Source organism: Sciurus carolinensis, chromosome 7 (genome assembly GCF_902686445.1).
Source record: "Sciurus carolinensis chromosome 7, mSciCar1.2, whole genome shotgun sequence".
NCBI lineage: Eukaryota > Metazoa > Chordata > Mammalia > Rodentia > Sciuridae > Sciurus > Sciurus carolinensis.
In genome coordinates this window covers 78493838-78514388 of record NC_062219.1, presented here as the reverse complement: position 1 = coordinate 78514388, position 20551 = coordinate 78493838, and the positions used below count along the sequence as shown (strand labels likewise).

At 36.6% G+C, this 20551-nt stretch overlaps 1 protein-coding gene and 1 pseudogene across 4 annotated transcripts in view; one reads left to right on the top strand and one right to left on the bottom strand.

The window, feature by feature from the left end:
- The window catches only part of Ube3d (ubiquitin protein ligase E3D), a 170051-nt gene that overhangs the window by 89647 nt on the left and 59853 nt on the right, over positions 1–20551 (bottom strand). The gene's annotated exons all lie outside the window — the stretch shown is intronic.
- LOC124988438 (sorting nexin-4-like) lies at positions 2225–3166 on the top strand (annotated as a pseudogene).

Below are 20551 nucleotides of genomic sequence, written 5' to 3'. Positions count from 1 at the left end.
GAAAAGAAGAGCTTAAACTATTCCCCATTTGTTGACAACATGATCCTATACAGAAGATCCAAAAAATTCCACCAGAAAAGTTCTAGAACTTATAAACAAATTCAGCAAAGTAGCAGGATAAAAAATTAACACCCATAAATCAACTGCGTTCCTAAATACCAATGATGAATCAGCTGAAAGAGAAATTAGGAAAACTATCCTATTCACAATAGCCTCAAAAAAAAAAAAAAAAAACAAAACATAAAAATAAAATACCTGGGAATCAATCTAACAAGAGGTAAAAGATTGCTACAATGAAAACTATAGAACACTAAAGAAAGACATTAAAGAAGACTTTAGAAGATAAAAAGATCTTCCACGTTCTTGGATGGGCAGAATTAATATTGTCAACATGGCTATACTACCAAAAGCATTGTACAGATTTAATGCAATTGCTATTAAAATTCAAATGATGTTCTTCATAGAAATAGAAAAGGAAGTCAAGAAATTCATTTGAAAAATGAGAGTCCCAGAAGAGTCAAAGCTTTGGATTGCTTCCTTAGCAAGTAAAGTGAAGCAGGAGGCATCACAATACCAGACCTTATATTATATAACAGAGCTATAGGAACAACAATGGCATGGTATTGGCACCAAGCAGACATGAAGACCAAGGGAACAGAATAGAGACATTGAGACAAACCCACATAAATACAGTTATCTCATAGTAGACAATGGCGCCATAAACATACATTGGACAAAATATAGCCTCTTTAACAAATTGTGCTGGGAAAACTGGAAATTCATATATAGCAGAATGAAATTAGACCCCTGTCTCTCACCAGGCATGAAACTCAGCTCAAAAACTGGATCAAGGAACTATAAATTAGACCAGAGACCCTTCACTTACTAGAAGAAAATGTAGGCCCAACTTTCTATCATGTCAGCATAAGGATGGACTTTCTCAACAAGACTCCTAAAGCACAAGAAGTAAAATCAAGAATCAATAAATGGGATGGATTCAAACTAAAAAGATTATTCACAGCAAAGGAAACAATCAAGAACATGAAGAGAAAGTCTATAGAATGGGAGAAAATCTTTGCCACCAGTACCTCAGACAAAACATTTATCTCCAGGATGTATAAAGAACTCAAAAAACTTAAAAAAAAAAAAAAAACCAGCAAAAACAAAAACAAAAAACAAATAACTCAGTCAATAAATGGGCAAAGGAACTGAACAGGCACTTCACAGAAGAAATATGAATGGTCAACAAATATATGAAAAAATGTTCAACATCTCTAGCAATTAGAAAATGCAAATTAAAACTATACTGAGATTTCATCTCACTCCAGTCAGAAAGGCAACAATCAGGACTATAAGTAACAATGTTGGTGAGGATATGGGAAAAGTATACACTCATACATTGCTGGTGGGACTGCAAATTGGTACAACCACTCTGGAAAGCAGGATGGAGATTCCTCAAAAAACTAGGAATGGAACCACCATTTGACCCAGAAATCCCACTCCTTGCTATTATATTCAAAGAAGTTAAAATCAGCATACCACAGTGATAATAGCCACATCAATGTTTTAGCAGTTCGATTCACAATAGCTAAGCTATGGAACCAACTTATGTGCCCTTCAAAAGATGAATGGATAAAGAAAATGTGGTACATGTAAACAATGGAGTATTACTCAGTCATAAATAAGAATGAAATATGGCATTACCTGGTAAATGGATGGATCTGGAGACGATCATGCTAAGTGAAATAAGTCAGTCCCCCAAAATCAAAGGTCAAATGTTCTCTCTGATATGTGGATGCTAACACACAACAAATGGGGAGGAAGAGTAAGAATAGAAGTTCAGTGGATTAGACAAAGGGTTTAAGGGAAGGGAGGGAGGATAGAAATAGGAAAGCCAGTGGAATGAATATGACACAACTTTCCTATGTACGTATATGAACACACCACAGTGAATTGCCACATCATGTAATCCATAAGACTGGGATCCTAACTAAAAAAAGATCTACTCCATGTTTGTATAAATATGTCAAAATATACTCTACTGTCATGTATAACTAAAAAGAACAAATAAAAATACATAAATATGCAATATTTCTAAGTATCATTTCCAGCATTAAAATAAAGATGTATCAACAACATTAGATAAAAAAAAAAAAAAGCACATACAGCCATCTGGAGTATAGAATCTTATTTATAAAAAATATGCAGGTGCTGAACTGCAGCTATGGAGCAGATACCTCCGGACACCGAGAGGTAGCTGCCCCTGGAGTCTCTGGCTCATCCCAACACTGGGATCGAGGCTACAGTCAGTGAGGAAGCTGAGGAGGCCTGGGAAGAGGGCTCTGGGGCCAACGTGATGATAGAAAGTAATTTTGGACTGAAGAAGATAGAAATCAGTGTTTCAGAGGCTGAAAAGCAAACTGGAAGAAATGGCATGAACATGCAAGAAACAAACTGCTTACTTCATTGAAACAAGGCAGACTTGGTTTGGCCTAAACTCTCTGCTGACAACATGGATCCGGATTTTGTGGAAAGACAACAATGGTTTAGAAAACTTTCTCTTAAGGGTTGCTTCACATCCTATCCTTTGTAGAGACAAAAATCTATTTGTTTTTAACACAGGAAGGTAACTGGAATGAAACTGGGTTTCAGCTGACGGCAGACTACAGGTTAAAAGGGCTTAATGCAACAATCAGAGTGAAAAACCCAGACAAGAGATCGACTGACCTGAAACACTATAGTGATGAACTACATACAGGCACTCCTCTCACATCTTCAAGTCAGAGCTAGAGTAGCAGATCAACTCTATGGTATATATAAAGTACATGGGAATAATGGGCAAGTTTTCAGTGAATGGAGTGCCATAGAAAAAGAAATTGGTGATGGGCTGCAGAGTGCTGGTCATATGGATGTGGTTACAGCTGAAGTAAAGCACAACATTACCAAGACAGTGGTATGCAGAGTGCAACCGCAACGGAATAGTGTTCTTGAGTTCGCTCATAGCAATGGAAAGACAAAGTATGTGGACCTGACTAAATTGGCAGAGACAAAGAAAAGAGTAAGACCACTGGAGAGGCAGGATCCATTTGAATCCAAGGTATTATGGAAAATTGTGACAGACTCTCTGAGGGAGTCTGAAATTGATAAGGCCACAGAACATAAATGAACACTGGAAGAATGGCAGAGGACAGAAGAAAGGCACAGTACTGAAACAGGTATACCCTGGAAAACAAAACGTTTTATTAAAGAGGCTGGGTTTATCACAAACCCCTTTGGAAAGTAATTCCAACAGCACAAGCAGCAGAGTGACACATGCTCTCTTAAGGCTTGACCAAATGAGGTTCTGTTTACCGCAAACCCTTCCAGACTGGATTCATTGCACTGAGTGACCTCCTTCCTGATTGCACAGATAGAAACCAACTGAACGTGAATGCACGTACTCGAGCACTATAATACTGCATCAAGACCAAAGTGTTAAAGAAACACAATGGACCGCTCATCAACCAATTCGTGTGATGTGAGCAATACCATCTTAAAATCTTTTCCCTGAATCATAGATGATTAACCTTTTATGCAGTTCCCAGTCCTTAAAGCTATTTGGATACTATTTTGAACAGGGGCAATGGATACACACGACAGTGAGAACTCAGTGACTTTGATTTCTTTGTAGTGAAAAGTGAAGTCTCTTTCAGAGTTTGTGTTTTGCTTTCTCTCCATAACTGAAGTATTCACTTGTCAGGAGCCATATGTGAACTGTGTATGAACTGGGCAATGCTCGAGTCATTAGACAGAGAAGCCGCTCCTTTGGGAATTCCTAGGTGAAATTCCCCAGTTGAAGAAAGCCCAAATCATGCTGGCACCCTGACCTAGCTCACAGCTCTGAGTTCAAACATGGCCGCTACAGATGGGCCTAACCTGCCAAGAACCAAACAACCTGTTTACCCCCACCTCTATCCTACTTTTCGTGAAGAAGCTCCATATGGATCTCCTTTGGTCTTTACCAATGAAAATAAAGCAAACGTGGGCTTTTTGTTCGAAGTTGTATCCCTCTGGTCGGCTCAACCTGTCACTGCCCCTGCTCTTTAAAAACTTATTTCTGGTCTTCTGTGTTTATTTTGTGATACTACTTTCATAGTTTTTATTGTGCAGCCAGCCCATCTCTCTGATGGATACCCACTCCCTCCCCAGCCCAAGTGGGCATGGGCAGGATTCACTACTCTTATAAACCAAGAAGGAGGAAGAACCATGACCCAGCAGTGGATTCAGCCACTGTGTCTGAAATCAAAGTTAAAAAAAATAAATAAATAAAACAAAAAAACACTAGGTTGTCCTAATAAGGCATTCTTGTTCTTCAAAAAGACTGTGTACCTGTGCCTGAGGAACTTATCCGTTATCCACCTCTGTTGGAGTTCTTTTAAAAAGTATATTTATAAATTGATTAGAATTATAGCCATGGAGAATTTTTTCTTCTGAGCATCTTAATATACTTGAAAACAACATTGATTTGAGAAATTTCAGAACATCTTTCAATAACTAGTTTTATTACATATTGAGAGACAATTTTTTAAATGCATTCATGTAAATATGATGAAATTTTTGGTCTTTCAATAAATAAGGTATTAAAGAAAAGAGCCAACAATTGAAAAACAAAACTGTTACTTTTTTCCTTATCTTTATTTCAATTATAGGTTAATATTCAGTACTATGTACTATTCCTCTGGATAAGTTTGATTATCTTACCACTGTTCATTCAAAAATTAAAACAAATGAATGACTATTCATTTGTCAGTAATTCAGTTATACATGTATATGTGACTGAGCGCATGTAAGGTATGATTTTATTTCCTTTTCAAGGAAACAAAGCATGGAATAAAAAGATATCAAGAAAAAAGATATCAGGAAGTTGTATTCAGGTACAAATCTTTTTTTAAAACAGTATTTTATTGAGGTATTTTATTGAGGTTGAAGAATTGCTAGCAATTAAAAGAATAGATCTAATTATGGTTTTCATCATTCATTCAAGTATTTATTGAGTACCTGCTTATGGTGCTCAGCACTTGTTATTGCAAGCTACCTTAATTTTCCAAGAGTGTGCCTTATTCTGTTTCTTCTGTTGTGGTCTTCCAATCAGTATGCTAACATGTACCTGTTATTCATCAGTCATGGTAGATGGCTGTGTCTGTTGTATCATAATAAGAAATTTAAGCTTTGTGCTCTGATAAATTGTGTTCTGCTGGGGAGGGTTAGTAGGATGAAAATAACAAAACAATTTTTTCAACAAATTGTAAATTTTAAGAAAAAGAATTGGTTTATGTACAACCATTTTAATGATACCATTTTCATTTTTCCTGTGAAATGCACTGAAAATTTTCAAAATGAGCTATAGTTCATGTTTTGGGAAAATTGAAAAATAATAAAACTAGGGAGCAATGAAAAAGAATGGCAATGATAAATTTCAGATAGAAGGGAAGATAAAAAGGAATGAATTCAGAAAAGCTTCAACTGTGTCAATGCTTAATTTAAAAAATTAATCCATCTATCTAACTGAATATATAACATATGGCAATATGGTAAGGTTTATAAACCTGGGGAGTAAGAAAATGGATGCTCATTACATCATTCCCTAACTCTTCTGTAAATTCAAAATAGTTCAAAACAAAAGTTAATTAATTACATTATAAACTTGGTTGGAATTCTTAGGAAATTAGTCAAAGTACTCCAATAGATAGATTCCCTCTCTCAGTAGAGTATAAACTGTGAGAAAACAAATATTCTTAACTAACATAACCAGCAATGAAGTTAGGGCTCTTAAACAATGAGCCACATGTCAGTACAAATAGATGAAGATGGTCATGCTCCTCCCTGCTGAGGGCATTAGCTAGTAGTGCTCGTATGACATACATTTTGGGAGGTTTGTGGAGCACCTGGGCAGTCACTTGCAGTCAGAAAAAAATACCACAGAAGACTGGAAAACACTGACATCATCAACTATATGCTATTTCCTTCCCATCCTTTTTCTAAAGAGTTGTTATTAAAGTTTGAGAAATGTCCTAGATACTAAAGGATAAAAGGTTAGCCCAGTAGAACCTAAAGTACAAAACACAACCAGCTGTTACCAGAAGCTTAATTGAAGGGGGTGGGGAAGAAAAAAGGAATCAGGCCTGAAATTCCAGAATTAAGCCCAATATTACTAAAGTGATTTTTACTTTATAAGAATCAAATAGTAACTCTTCCTAATATAATACAAAAGTGCAATTACAAAGAAAATATCTTAGAATCCAGCCCTCAAGCATCTTATTTCAAAATAATATATGTATTATTACACAGATCAGGTTTATCAGATTCTCCAGACAGAAAAGAAAAAAATGTCAAGTGGAGATAAATACAGGAAGCAAGAACACTGTTACAGTAGCAAACACCAGCAGGTCTCTTCTACTTTATGCCCCTTATGGCTGAAGAACTGCTGTTAGCAATTCAAGGCCCCTGGTTGTCAACCTCTGATCTAGCATCATTAACCCCTGTCCTCTGCTCCACAAATCTCATTTCTCCAGGAGGCTGTCCAGATAGCCATTTCTTTCAACCAGGACTGCAATTACTCCTACGGGGCTTGGGGAGTAAATGTTAATGCTTTACTTAGCTGTAAGACAGTATGCTACATGGCATGAAGTGCATCCAACCATCAGTTAGAAAGATGCATTTTAGCTACTGCTTTTATGCCACAGAATGCCAATCTCATCTCAATATTCAGAAATAAAGGTCAGCAAACTTTTTCATAAAGAGTCTGACAATAAATATTTTACTGCTTGTGGGACATCTATCACAACTACTTTACAGTTGTACAGTAAATGTAACCAAAGACAATATGTATACAGATGGGGTGTGACTGTGTTTTTTTTTTTTTTTTTTTTTTTGCGGTACTGGGGATCGAACTCAGGGCCTTGTGCTTGCGAGGCAAGCACTCTACCAGCTGAGCTATCTCCCCAGCCCGTGACTGTGTTTTAATAAAATTATGAACGCATGAGGAGGTCCTGCATTGGTCAGGCTGGCTATACTTTGTCCACCCTGATCTAAAGCAATCGCACACACTTTGAAAGGAATCTGTCCCATATGTCTACATAAGTTCTTTCCACTTAGCTCAAGTCAGTTCTGGTTTTCATCAACAAATACATGTCAACTATTTACGTGTAAGACATATCCCCCTCAGTGAAACATTTTTATCTAATTCTCTCATTTACTGCCTTGTTTCCTCTACATAAAATATACAATGCAGGATTTGGAATCTTGAGAGATTAAGCACTCCTTTTAGAAAATGGTGAGAACTATGACTACTTGCCAAGAAAAATGTATATGCATAATTTTTATTCAACTTTATAGAATTCACTAACTCTGAAATGTGCTGGAGGTGAGGTCTTCAAGGATTCCAGGTTTCTATCATATCTTTGGAATTGTTTATCTATACCAAAACCTGTCTTAAAAGAACTTCTGACAGTTTCTGTGGGTCAGGAATTTAGAACCAACTTAGCCTTAGCAAATTCTACACACAGAACTGGGGGCTCTGATTCAGAATATCTCATAAGATTATAGTCAAAACATCACTGGGGCCATGTGTGGTGTCACATGCCTATAATCCCATGGTTGGGAGGCTGAAGCAAAAGGATCCCAAGTTCAAAGTCAGTCTCAGCAACTTAGTGAGGCCCTAAGCACCTTAGCAAGACCCTGTTTTAAAATTAAAAAATTAAAAGGTCTGGGGATGTGGTTCAGTGGTTAAGCACCCCTGGGCTTAATCCCAGTACGAAAAAACCAAAAAACGTTATGGGAGTGAACAGCATTCAAAGGCTGGATAGGAACTGAGGGACCCACTTCCAAGACAACACACTCACATGGCTATTGGCAGGGGCCTCAGTTGCTCCACCACAGGGTTCTTCATGAAGGCAACTGGACTCTTAAAGAGTGAGTGATCCAAGACACAGAACAAGGGAATCCACTGTGCCTTTATGACCTATTCTGACAATTCACTCTGTCACATGACTTCAGTCTGAGAAGTAGTCCTTTAGTCCATCTCACACTCAAATGAGAATGGAATGAAGCTACACTCTTAAAGGGAGGAATATCAGAGAAAAAAATGTGAACACATATTTTAAAACCATCACACATCTCCAAGTAACCCAAAGATACCAAAGGTAGATTTATGTTTAATTTGCCTAGAATTCCTCACTGTTTCTAGTACCATGCTTATTAAGTAAATACCTGACACTGACTCATTAATACACTCAGATAAGTAGAGATCACACATTTTCATGATAATCCCATGAATCAGGCTGCAAACAACTTTTAGAAGTATCTAAGTAGAATCCAGTAACTTAATTTTCACAAATGAATGATGCTATAAAATCAAGACTGGATAGTGATTACTGAGCTATGTTCCCACAGATTAAGAGTAGATCCTCCTTCCCCAAATTTTTCATTAAGGAAGATCTTAAAGTAGAAGGTGAAAAAATAAAAAATTTGTTGCTAAGAGAGATTTATCATTTTGAAAGTTAAAAAAGAACAAAGTAAACATAGGAATCCTTAACCAGTTAAGATTTGCCTTCTAAATAGGCTAAAAAAAACTGTCTTCCTCTGAGCATTTCCTGAATTCCCAACTTTTGGAATTTTTCCCTTAAGGTTTTTTATTCAGGCTCTGAATATCTATAAATCTGCCAAGTATACAGCCTCAGGAGGCAGAGCTGCCAGGCATAATCAATATGACTGCAGAGAATTAGATGTACAAGTCACATTAGAATTAATTAGTGTCACCTGCAAAAGTATGTATTGCATCAATAAAAAAGTAAGGTCTTTGTGCAAAAAAAGTTGTGCTTATATTTTTATCATATTTTCTTTTGTTTCAATAGAGATTGGTGCAAACATGTACAGAAAATTTATGTAAGCATTCCAAGATGACCAACATGGATAGATCAAGTCTCCAAGGTAAAGAAGCAGGACATGTGGTTATTCTGTATGTGTAATGCCATCTGTGTCCTTCAGGGAGGGGAGGATAAAGTAGGAGAAACTCATTTTTCCAATGGAAGTGTGAGCAAGAAGTAGATGACAGTTTTGGAATGGGTAGTTACTTCTCCATCCTTTTCCCTCCTCTTTAGGACATGGGCACTGTGTTGAGTAAAACTTGGCAATAAGTGTGCTCTTGGATAATAGATCCCATGGTTATAATTCCTCACAGTCCAGTTAATCTCTATTTGTAATCCTGGGAACCTAGCATGCTTGCTAGAGTTCAACATGAGAAGCTGGTATACATAGTGATGTAATTTACCATATTTGGTATTATAAGCCATTCTAGAGCTCACTTTTATTTGAAACCTTTACTAACAACTGACTTGGCGATTTGGTTGTTTCTCATGTGGCCACCAGGGAAGTGGTGATTGACTGCATAATAAATAATCCTAGATACAGATTTGTTCCATTACTAGATTGTCTATTTTATAAGAGCAAATTAAACAAATAAAGAAAACTTGTACCTCATCTCTGTTTCCACTAGGATAAGGTTCTTGTGTGAGAGAGAATATGTTAGCAAAATACAAATCATTATTTAGTGTTTTAAAACATTAATCTTAAATTTATAAATAAATTTAAATTATCTTATAAATTTACTTCCTTTGATGTACAAATACTCTTAAATGCTAACATGTAACTGGGCATGGTGGCACATGCCTGTAAACCCAGGTACTAGGGAGGCTGAGGCAGGAGGATTGTTAAGTAAGTAAGGGTTGTAAGGCCAGTCTCAGCAACTTAGTGAGATCCTCTCTCAGAAGTAAAAAAGTAAAATAAAAAGGGTGGGGCTATAGCTCAGTGGTAAAGTGCTCCTGGGTTAAATCTTAATTACCAAAATAGAAAAATTTAAGAATTAAAAAAGAGAAGTGGCCAACAAATGACTGCCCTCTGCCAATTCGTTCCCTTTGCCAAACTATAACCAAGCTATCCTTGGCAAACACTGACACCTACCAGCTGAATAGAAAGCAACTTTCCTTTCAGAATACATGTTCTCCAATATCCTTCTTCCTTAAATTCCATTTTAAAACTTTGATTCAATTAATGTAGGGGAATATCTTACTCTGATCTACTGATATAACATGGCATTCTTGTGCAATTTCTCAAAAGTGTATTGTCTGGACCTAGTGTTCCCTTGAAAAAGGATACCATGATCACATAAGATTCAAGAATGCTATATACTATGTTCCTCTTAGCAATTCACATTTAACTTTAGATACTGGATTCACAACTTGCTTAATAAAAAAAAATGATAATAACAGGTAGCAATTATAGTACCTTAACAATAATGTTATGCAAAGATATATTATTGAAAATAGGATTGTCCCCCTCCCCCCACGAAGCTATTAATGTCCTATAAAATACATTTTGGGAAATACATCCTGAAATATCATTGCACCTTTGCTCAAGCTGTCTTCTCTTCAACCTTCTGGCCCATTATCTTTCTATCCCTTAGTTCTCGGATCAAGGGCTACCTTCTCCATGAAGCTTTCCTTAATTAGAATGAATCAGAAAGTCTCTTGCTTATAATGTATATCATATAGAGCTTTTATGTAAGTTGTCAGTTTCCAAGATAAAAAGCTAGACTCCAGAAATAATAATTCTGTATTATTTATGCTTTTATCTTCCATATTGCTAACTGGACAAATCTAAGTGAATTTTCTGTTGAACTGAATCCAAGATTAAGTACTGCATTCATTAAGTACGGCAAGAGAAAACTAAACCTTTAGTTTATGACAAATTAAACACAACAGAAAGTGTGAGATGACACTTTTTAAAATGTTTGTAAGTATCCTAAAGTCATGGAATTACAGAATGTTAAGTACATATACCCCAAAAGATGAGAAAAATCAAGGCCCAGAGAAAGGGCAATGACTTGGCTTGGCCATAGCTATAGTCAATGGAAAATCTGGTACTACATTCCATGTTTGTTTCTAGTCTCATATGCTTCCCATTGCAAAATGACAAATGCCCTTCTAAAATTTGTAAATGCCTCAAATGTTTCAGGTCATCTCAACATCAAATACCCTAACAACCACTTCTAACTACAGATGAGGGAATTATTCCTGTGACTGTTATTTCAGAGTGCCAAAGTCTCCATACTAGATAAAATTACTAACTTCAAGAAACAAATTTCTAGGATGTGAGGGCAATCTGGCTGCAACGTCAATCACCTCATTGATCACCATGACTGATTCAACTATCTGGTTGACTAGGCGGGTGCCCCCTTCCTCCCTCTCTGCTCCATGTGCTTCTTCCCTTAAGCTGAGCACACTAGGCGGAAGAGGATGGCTTTCCAAGGAGGAGAACCATTCTGCAGGGCTGTACGAGTGCACTGCCCTCTAGAACCTCCAAACTCTCAAGAAATGCACTTCCACAACTACATCATGAAGCTCCAAGGCAAACTTTTTCAATAACAAGATGGGCTCATTCTACCTTTCCAGAACACATTTGCTAAGTTCTATGTAAAGTGAACTAATCATGTGACTATATTGATAACTATTTATAACTGGTTAAAAATTTTGTTGAGAACAAGGTATTTCTAAACAACCTCCCTGTCCTAAAGTTCTGTTTTGTTTCAGTAGATCTTAAAAACAGATCAAATGATTTCATCAAAGAGGTTGAAGGAGGCTGGTAAGCTAAGGTGATTCTATAGATTATACAAGGAAAAAAAATGAGGTGGGTGTAGAAGTAATCATTGGAATTTGGTCCAAAGAAGCTCAGAGAAAGTAAATTAAGCAGGAGACATAAATGAGAGTTCAATACAGAGTATATTGAAAGAATTAATTATTTGCCAAAAAGCTTAACAAGTGAGTTAAATTTGGAAAAGAGAGAGAAGGGGGTCAGCCTAAAAAGGATCAAGATTATTTGAAGCTGTTCGTGGGTGCAGGATAATATGGCAGTAAACTAAGATGGGCTTGGAAGCAGCCAATTAAGATATGTTTCCAACTAAGGGGATTGGGGGTTAAAGAATCAATAAAATTCAGTTCAGAAGCAGTGGCCAAGTTTTAGGTTTCATTGGGTAGCTAAAAAGAGTAGGGGGCGTGCAGGAGTCTTGACAGTATAAATCTGAGGAGTCCAAAAGCAGCTCTAAGTAAATAAACCCATTTCTACCACAATATCTGCTTCACAGATAGTGGTTTCAGATGATAGTCTATAAATACTGACATGATAAGGACATGTGGCCAATAGAACCAAGGCATTTGAAGACAGACCTGTCCTTGAATTCAAAGTGCACTACAGCCCAGCTGTGCCTCAGTGAGCAAGAAACCTTAAATTCTATACAGCACATTTCTTACAGAGATGTTATGGGGATTCATTGTATAATGTATTTAAAGGCATAGCACAGGTCTGAGGCAAAATAGCTCTGAAATTACTATTAAATTATTATTATTTTTTTTTATTTATTTATTTTTTTTACGTTTACATAGGGTAATGATGTTTATTATATTTTTCCCCTCCCCCCCACCCCTCACACCCCTCCCACCCCTCCCACCCCTCTTTTCCCTCTACACAGTCCTTCTTTCCTTCATTCTTACTGCTCTCCTTAGCCTAACTCTAAACCTAACCCTAAACCTAATGCTAGCCCCTCCCACCCCCCATTATATGTCCTCATCCGCTTATCAGCGAGATCATTCGTCCTTTAGTTTTTTGAGATTGGCTTATCTCACTTAGCATGATATTCTCCAATTTCGACCATTTGCCTACAAATGCCATAATTTTATCATTCTTCATTGCGGAGTAATATTCCATTGTATAAATATGCCACAGTTTCTTTATCCATTCATCAACTGAAGGGCATCTAGGTTGGTTCCACAATCTGGCTATGGTGAATTGAGCAGCAATGAACATTGATGTGGCTGTATCTCTGTAGTATGCTGATTTTAAGTCCTTTGGGTATAGGCCAAGGAGTGGGATAGCTGGGTCAAATGGTGGTTCCATTCCAAGCTTTCTGAGGAATCTCCACACTGCTTTCCAGAGTGGTTGCACTAATTTGCAACCCCACCAGCAATGTATGAGTGTTCCTTTTTCACCACATCCTCGCCAACACCTATTGTTGCTTGTATTCTTGATAATCGCCATTCTAATTGGGGTGAGATGAAATCTTAGGGTAGTTTTGATTTGCATTTCCCTTATTACTAGGGATGTTGAACATTTTTTCATATATCTGGTGATTACTTGTACATCTTCTTCTGTGAAGGGTCTGTTCATTTCCTTAGCCCATTTGTTGATTGGATTATTTGTATTCTTCGTGTAGAGTTTTTTGAGTTCTTTATAGATTCTGGAAATTAGCGCTCTATCTGAGGTATGGTTGGCAAAGATATTCTCCCACTCTGTAGGCTCTCTCTTCACATTTCTGATAGTTTCCTTTGCTGAGAGAAAGCTTTTTAGTTTGAATCTATCCCAGTTGTTTATTCTTGCTTTTATTTCTTGTGCTATGGGAGTCCTGTTAAGGAAATCTGATCCTGAGCCAACAAGTTGAAGATTTGGACCTACTTTTTCTTCTATAAGATGCAGGGTCTCTGGTCTGATTCCGAGGTCCTTGATCCATTTTGAGTTGAGTTTTGTGTAGGGTGAGAGATAGGGGTTTAGTTTCATTCTATTGCATATAGTTTTCCAGTTTTCCCAGCACCATTTGTTGAAGAGGCTATCTTTTCTCCATTGCATATTGTTGGAACCTTTGTCTAGTATGAGAAAATTGTATTTATTTGGGTTTGTGTCCATGTCCTCTATTCTGTACCATTGATCTACCTGTCTATTTTGGTACCAATACCATGCCGTTTTTGTTACTATTGCTTTGTAGTAGAGTTGAAGATCTGGTATTGCAATACCCCCTGCTTCGCTCTTGCTACTGAGGATTGCTTTAGCTATTCTAGGTTTTTTATTCTTCCAGATGAATTTCATAATTGCTTGCTCTATTTCTGCGAGGTACATCATTGGGATTTTAATTGGAATTGCATTGAATCTGTATAGCACTTTAGGTAGTATAGCCATTTTGACGATATTAATTCTGCCTATCCAGGAACATGGGAGATCTTTCCATCTTCTAAGGTTTTCTTGAATTTCTTTCTTTAGTGTTCTGTAGTTCTCATTGTAGAGGTCTTTCACCTCTTTTGTGAGATTGATTCCCAAGTATTTTATTTTTTTCGATGCTATTGTGAATGGAGTAGTTTTCCTAATTTCTCTTTCTGAAGATTCATCACTTGTGTATAAAAATGCATTGGATTTATGAGCATTGATCTTGTAACCTGCTACTTTACTGAATTCACTTATGAGTTCTAAAAGTTTTCTGGTGGAATTTCCAGGTTCCTCTAAATATATAATCATGTCATCAGCGAACAGGGATAGTTTGAGTTCTTCTTTTCCTATTCGTATCCCTTTGATTTCTTTGGTTTGTCTGATTGCTCTGGCTAGAGTCTCAAGGACGATGTTGAATAGAAGCGGTGAAAGAGGGCATCCCTGCCTTGTTCCAGTTTTTAGGGGGAACGCTTTCAGTTTTTCACCATTTAGAATGATATTAGCCATGGGCTTAGCGTAGATGGCCTTTATAATGTTTAGGAATGTTCCCATTACCCCAATTTTTTCTAGTGTTTTGAGCATGAAGGGATGCTGTATTTTATCAAATGCTTTTTCTGCATCTATTGAAATAATCATGTGATTCTTAACTTTAAGTCTGTTGATATGGTGAATGACATTTATTGATTTCCGAATGTTGAACCAACCTTGCATCCCTGGGATAAAACCCACTTGATCGTGGTGCACTATCTTTTTAATATATATTTGTATGCGATTTGCTAAAATTTTGTTGAGAATTTTTGCATCGATGTTCATTAAGGATATTGGTCTGAAATTTTCTTTCCTTGATGTGTCTCTGTCTGGTTTAGGTATCAGGGTGATATTGGCTTCATAGAACGAGTTTGGTAGGGTTCCCTCCTCTTCTATTTCATGGAATAGTTTGAGGAGTATTGGAATGAGCTCTTCTTTAAAGGTTTTATAGAACTCGGCTGAGAACCCATCTGGTCCTGGACTTTTCTTTGTTGGTAGGCTTTTGATGACCTCTTCTATTTCATTGCTTGAAATTGGTTTATTTAAGTTGTGTATGTCCTCCTCGTTCAGTTTAGGTAGTTCATATGTCTCTAGAAATTTGTTGATGTCTTCAAGGTTTTCTGTTTTGTTGGAGTATAGATTTTCGAAATAGCTTCTAATTATGTTTTGTATTTCACTCGTGTCTGTTGTGATGTTTCCTTGTTCATTCCGAATTTTAGTAATTTGAGTTTTCTCCCTCTTTCTCTTTGTTAGTGTGGCTAAGGGTTTATCAATTTTATTTATTTTTTCAAAGAACCAACTATTTATTTTATTAATTTTTCCGATTGTTTCTTTTGTTTCGATTTCGTTGATTTCGGCTCTGATTTTAACTATTTCCTGTCTTCTACTACTTTTGGTATTGGTCTGCTCTTCTTTTTCTAGTGCTTTGAGCTGTAGTGTTAACTCGTTTATTTGTTGATTTCTACTTCTTTTTTTGAATGCACCCCATGAAATAAATCTTCCTCTAAGTACTGCTTTCATAGTGTCCCAGAGATTTTGATATGATGTGTCTTTGTTCTCGTTTACTTCTAAGAATTTTTTTATTTCCCTCCTGATGTCTTCTGTTATCCATTCATCATATAATAGTGTATTATTTAGTCTCCAGGTATTGGAGAAGTTTCTGTTTTTTATTCTGTCATTTATTTCTAATTTCAATCCATTATGATCTGATAGAGTACAAGGTAGTATCTCTATCTTCTTGTATTTACTAACAGTAGCTTTGTGGCATAAAATATGGTCTATTTTAGAGAAGGATCCATGTGCTGCTGAGAAGAAAGTGTATTCATTCTTTGTTGGATGGTATATTCTATATATGTCCGTTAAGTCTAAATTGCTGATTGTGTTGTTGAGATCTATAGTTTCTTTATTCAATTTTTGTTTGGACGATCTATCCAGTGGTGAGAGAGGTGTGTTAAAATCGCCTAGTATTATTGTGTTGTGGTCTATTTGATTTCTGGAATTGAGAAGGATTTGTTTGACGTACGTGGATGAGCCAATGTTCGGGGCATAGATATTTATGATTGTTATGTCTTGCTGATTTATGCTTCCCTTAAGCAGCATGTAATGTCCTTCTTTATCCCTTCTGACTAGTTTTGGTTTGAAGTCCACATTATCTGAGATGAGGATGGATACTCCAGCTTTTTTGCTGTGTCCGTGTGCATGGTATGTTTTTCCCCATCCTTTCACCTTTAGTCTATGGGTGTCTCTTTCTATGAGATGTGTCTCTTGCAGGCAGCATATTGTTGGATTTTTCTTTTTAATCCAATCTGCCAGTCTGTGTCTTTTGATTGATGAATTCAGGCCATTAACATTCAGGGTTATTATTGTGATATGATTTGTATTCCCAGTCAATTGACTCATATTTGTTTTTGACATGATTTGGTTTCTCCTTTATTTGGCTATTCCTTTAGGCTAGCGCCTCCTGTTGCTGATTTGCATCGTTGTTTTTCATCTCTTCCTCATGGAATATTTTGCTGAGAATGTTCTGTAATGCTGGCTTTCTTTTTGTAAATTCCTTTAGCTTTTGTTTATCATGGAAGGATCTTATTTCATCGTCAAATTTGAAGGTAAGTTTTGCTGGGTATAAGATTCTTGGTTGGCATCCATTTTCTTTCAGGGCTTGGTATATGTTGTTCCAGGCCCTTCTAGCTTTTAGGGTCTGGATTGAAAAATCTGCTGATATTCTTATTGGTTTTCCTCTGAATGTAATTTGATTCTTTTCTCTCGCGGCCTTTAAAATTCTGTCTTTATTTTGTATGTTAGGTATTTTCATAATAATGTGCCTTGGTGTGGGTCTGTTGTAATTTTGTATGTTTGGAGTTCTATAAGCCTCTTGTACTTGGTTTTCCATTTCGTTCTTCAGATTTGGGAAATTTTCTGTTATTATTTCATTGAATAGATTGTTCATTCCTTTGGTTTGTTTCTCTAAGCCTTCCTCAATCCCAATAATTCTCAAATTTGGCCTTTTCATGATATCCCATAGTTCTTGGAGATTCTGTTCATGATTTCTTACCATCTTCTCTGTTTGTTCCACTTTGTTTTCAAGGTTAAATATTTTGTCTTCAATGTCTGAGGTTCTGTCTTCCAGGTGTTCTATCCTATTGGTTATGCTTTCTATGGAGTTTTTAACTTGGTTTATTGTTTCCTTCATTTCAAGGATTTCAGTTTGGTTTTTTTTTCAGTATCTCTAACTCTTTATTGAAATGATCTCTTGCTTCCCGTATTTGGTCTTTTAACTGTTGATTGGTGCGATCATTTAATGCCTGCATTTGCTCTTTCATCTCCTCCTTCAATGCCTGCATTTGCTCTTTCATCTCCTCATTAGCTTCCCTGATCGTTTTAATTACGTACATTCTGAACTCCCTTTCTGACATTTCTTCTGCTGTGCTGTCATTGGGTTTTATTGATGTAGTATCTAGTTTTGTTTGGGACATTTTCTTCCCTTGTTTTCTCATAATGGTCAGTTGTCAGTGGGACCCTGAGATATTGCAGTTTTCCACTATTGGCTTATAGTGTCCCAGTAGATTTCCAGTGTATCACCTCCCAGCCTTCAGTAGCCTGATGTCTTGGAGGAATCTGATAAAGCAGCTCATTCGAAGAATACTGCCCCTAGCCCCCTACTGGTTCCACGTTTTGGAACTGGCTCTGTGCGGAAATGCTCTCACTGTGGGCCTGCACCGTGCAGCTGGCCGTGTGGGAAGAGCCCACTGCTGGAGTGTGGAAGACTACCTTGGGAAGACTCAAGCCGGAGTGGGCAGAGCCGCCTGAAGAGGTCTCCAGCTGCCCTGCCCTTATCCCTGAGGCTGACTGCAGATCGAGCCTCTCCGCTGGTTCTTTGCAGGAGTACACTGCACTGCAGGGGCTCCGGGACTCGGAGCGTGCTCTGTTCAGACAGGCTCTCACTAGCGGGCCAGTTCCGTTCCGAGAACCTGGAGAAGCTGGCTGTACTATTAAATTATTAACACCACAATACTTACCCTTAAAGACTTTAAAGGAGAAAGATCTTATAACAAGTTTAGTAAAAAAAAAAAAAAAAAAAAAAAAAAAAAAACAGTATTAGATCCATATAAAACACAAGAATATTATTCCCCCCCAGAAAAGAGTGGGAGTGGTTGTCTGCACTATCTATATAAACCTTACTTGAAACCAAAGATGTTCCTATTCAGGAAACACAGCAATGGGTAACTTTTCACCGTTAACCCGCTAAGCTGAATAACCCAGGATATAAATTGTCAGCTGTGACTCCTAGTCTCGCCCTTTTGATCTTACTGGTTTAGAAACAAACCCTGTGATAAAATTAAGAAGGTTATGTCACTTCATCAGTAAAAGTATCCTTACTTTATGTTGCTAACAGGAGAAATATGATGGAAATAACAGACATGAAGGAAATACAAGTTAAAAAAAAAAAAAGGCCGAGAGTGACAAACACTTGAACCAGGTTTAGGCACACTAGTAATCAGAGACAAATTACTTTAAAAAAGATACCATTCTATCAGATTGGCCAAAAGTAGTAAACATGCTAATATCCAATACTGGAACAAGGGTGAAGAGCCGTGTCAACTAGACGTGTCAAGAATAAACGTGTCGACTAGAACAGTCCCTAGGAGGGAAACTGGGCAATACCTATAAAAATTTAAAATATCAGTATAAGGAGCTCTCCCATTCTCTGATAGTGAGAACCAGGGCTCCTTTGATGGCGATTCTAGACTCTGGAATGTTTTGTCAGATTAGGAAATAAGGAAGTAATCAAAAATTAAAAGTGTACATCATTACCCTATGTACATGTACAATTACATGAATGGTATGAATCTACATCGCATACAACCATAGAAACGAAATGATGTACACCAATTTGTGTACAATGAATCAAAATGCAGTCTGTAAAAAATTAAAAAATAATTAAATGAAAAGTCATAGAAATGAAATGATGTACACCACTTGTGTACAATGAATCAAAATGCAGTCCGTATAAAATTAAAAAAATAAATAAAAAGTATAGGGATATATCAAAGGGACACAGAATCTGGCCTAAAATATCTCCCAATGGCCAAAGCAAGAACAATTTGAGCAACAAAATAAATAGTAACAAAAATAATAGGACAGTATTAGATTATATCCCAAACATTAGATTATATGGAATAAATAGAAACAAGTCCTTCTGATATAAATATTTCACCAATAGAATTCTAATAAAATCTCAATAAAGCCTGGAATTCAGTTAACAGCAATTTACTAATGTTGGTTTCTCAGTTTTGGTAAAAGTTACCACAGAAATTTAGGATGATAACACAAGGGAAACTGAGACCAGTTGAGGGGTTCGCTAGGACAATATGTACTATTTTTTGGAACTTTTCTGTAAATCTGAAACTACTCCAAAATCAAAAGATTATTTTAAAATTTTTAACATAAATAAACTCCAATAATAGCAACTCCACTACTTTTCACCCATTTTAAAGAAATTCCTGCAGAGGTACATAAGGAGTTATGCACAAGGGCTTTCACTGCAAAATCCCTAGTATCAGAGAAAAATTCAAAATAATTTTAATAAAATATCTAAATTATAAAATACCTACAATACAGAATATTACACAGCAGTTTAAAACAAGATACAGCTATATGTACTGAGAAGACAAAATGTTGCAAGAAAAAATAAATTACAAAAGAATATTATGGTATATAATATATTTTTGTTAAAAAGAAAAAGTAAAACACAAAATATTCCAAAATTTATTTCTTGGGGCATATATAAGCATATGTATATGCTTAAATAAAGGTCTGGGAAGGTAAACAGCAACCTTGCAATTTATATAGTGGGGACTGGAATTAGAAATGATCATCAGAGGATTTGAGCTTAACCTTATAATTTGGAAATTCTTTTACAAGGACAATATCTTTATCATTTACCTGGGAAATTAGGAATGATTAGATTTTTTAAGTTGGGGAGGTAGTTTTTCTCTGACTTGGAGAGAAATTGGCCACAGTAAGGTTCTGACACTTGGAATGGTTCAGTGCTGTAGAGGCTGTCCCTTAGAGGCCAGCAATATTGCTAGAGGCTTTTGGCCTGAAGCCCTGACTTGGTCCCTGAGACAAGTACTTGCTCCCACAGTGGATGTTACAGTAGCAGCCAGAATTAACAATGGAAACACCAATAATGAAATGTCCAATTTATAGTGGTTTCAATAGAGGTGTATGTACCTGGAGGGCTCTTACAGCTGTCTGGATTTAAAAACCTTAAAGTGATAATGAAAGAAACTGACTTCTCTCCGCTTTAGCTGACCTTAGAATTCAAAGTTCATTAATCACCAAAATGTCTGTGGTAAAAACAGAACCAATCCGGAACATTGTAGTTGCTTTATATGACAAATGTCATAGTCAAATTCTGGCAGACACTAAAGATTACACACTTTTTCTTTATACTCATTAT